Below are 2,318 nucleotides of genomic sequence, written 5' to 3'. Positions count from 1 at the left end.
TCACCACGCCCAGTCAACTTTATTTTTTTTATACTGACACATGGCCATGTAGTTCTTGAGTAATGCACAGAGAAAAGGGAAGCAGTGAAGAATAAACAACTTGAAGAACTAGCACACAGTGAACTCTAGAACACAGAGCCCAGGGTGGAGGAGCCTCAGCGGCAGGGGCCAGGGGTCAGCAGGACGCTGTTCCATGAAGAAAGCATCTGAGCAGGCACCAGGGGGCAGAGGAGAGGGGCAGCTGAAAGTGAAGAAAGGACAGTTCTCAGTTGTCCTGGGGGCCCCAATGGCAGCCAGAATGCTTGGCCAAGCCCAAGGCAAGGAGACCGGGAAGCACCTCTGCCTTCTGGAGACAGAGACAAATCACCCCTTGAGTCAGGTCCAGCTGCCCATCCCAGGACACCACACAGACAGTGGATGTCTCACCTGGCCCAGCACGATTCTCCGGACCCGGGCTGGAGGAAGGAGACTGACCCCTCTCTTTATCTCACCCTTTCCTGCCCAGAACCTCTGTCCATGGCCAATGGATGACCTCAGGCCAAGAATGCAGTAAGTTGACCTGATGTTGTGAGGTCACAGTCCATCCAGGGAAGAGCCAGAAGATGACCAGGACCATCCCGGGAGGGGCTGGAAAGCTGCCTCATGTGTGTGGCCCTGTGCTGCATCTATGCATTCCTCACTCACCTCTACAACTCTCATGGCACAAGGGAGGAAATGGGGGTACAGAGGCTAAGGAACATGCCCAAAGCCCTACAGCTGGTGTATTACTTATCTACTACTGTGTAATAAATTGCCCCAAAACTTAGATGTGTAAAACAACAAAGACATCTAACTCATGGTTCCTGTGGGTCTGGAATCCAGGAGAGGCTGGGCTGGGTGGTCTGCCCCAGGCTCTCGTGAAGTTGCCATGAAGATGCAGCCAGAGCTGAGTCATCAAAGGCTAGAGCAGGCCGGGAAGATGCACTTCCTAAAAGGTTCATTCCCACAATCCCACAGCTATGGGCTGGAGGCCTCAGTCCCTCACCACATGGGCATCTTCAAAGGGGTGTGTTTTTTCAAGCCCCGACAGCTGGCTTTCCCCAGAGCGAGTGGCCCAAGGGAAAGAGAACACAGGCAACATAGAAGCCGCCGCGTCTTTATGACCTAACCTCAGAAGTGACACACCATCACTTCCAACACATCTGCTGGTCACACACAACAACCCTGATAGAAAGAGATCGGGTGTGCTTTGGGAGGCTGAGGCAGGAGCACTGCTTGAGGCCAGGTGTTTGAGACCAGCCTGGGCAACAAAGTGAGACCCTGTCTCTAACAACAACAAAAACTTTAAATAAAATGTTTTACAAAGTGAAACAAGGTTACACAAGGGTATGAAGGTTACACAGGAGGCGTCATTACTGGGGGTCCCCTTCAAGCTAGTTGAGGACAGAGTCAGGATTCCAGTCTCAGGGAGAGAAAGAGAGAAGCAAGAAGCACAGGCCCGGCCTGGATCCTGCAGGTGTGCACACCAGAAGGCCCTGAGTTACAAAGCCAGGGAAGGAAGGGCTCTCCCAGCAAGGATCCCAACCTGGTTGGCATTTCTAGACTGACGCTGCAGCTACTCAGTAGCATCTGGAAAGGGGACTAAAGGGGAAAATGCGGGGCAGGGAGATCAGGTGAGAGAAAAGGGGGCTCTCAAAAGACAACAGCACTGGCCGGGCGTGGTGGCTCACACCCGTAATCCCAGCACTTTGGGAGAGTGAGGCAGGTGGATCACTTGAGGTCAGGAGTTGGAGACCAGCCTGGCAAACATGATGAAACCCCGTCTCTACTAAAACTACAAAAGTTAGCCAGGCATGGTGGTGGATGCCTGTAATCCCAGCTACTCAGGAGGCTGAGACAGAAGAATCTCTGTCTCTTTTTTTTTTCTTCTCAGGGGAAAGTACGAACGCAGTCCCCCACTACCACAAATTATGCAGTCAAGTTTCCCACATTTGGGGAAATCGCAGGGGTCAGCACATCCGGAGTGCAATGGATAAGCCTCACCCTGGGAAAACCACCTTCGTTATCATAGTATCTCCCCTGCCGGGTAAGTATAGAAGAATCTCTTGAACTCGGGAGGCAGAGGTTGCAGTGAGCCGAGATCGCACCACTGCACTCCCGCCTGGGTGACAAAGGGAGACTCTGTCTCAAAAAAAAAAAAAAGCAAAAGAAAAGAAAAAAAAGACAACATGGTCTCCTGTCTGCCTCTGGCCCACAAGGCCCTGGTCACATGTCTGAGGCTCCCAATGTACATTTGCTGGGCTGCAGATACGTGGATGGATGGAAGATACATTCAGTGG

This window comes from Mandrillus leucophaeus, unplaced genomic scaffold (genome assembly GCF_000951045.1).
Source record: "Mandrillus leucophaeus isolate KB7577 unplaced genomic scaffold, Mleu.le_1.0 Scaffold78, whole genome shotgun sequence".
In the NCBI taxonomy this organism is placed as follows: Eukaryota; Metazoa; Chordata; class Mammalia; order Primates; family Cercopithecidae; genus Mandrillus; species Mandrillus leucophaeus.
The sequence above is the reverse complement of the archived record's forward strand: the minus strand, read 5'-3'. Positions refer to the sequence as shown.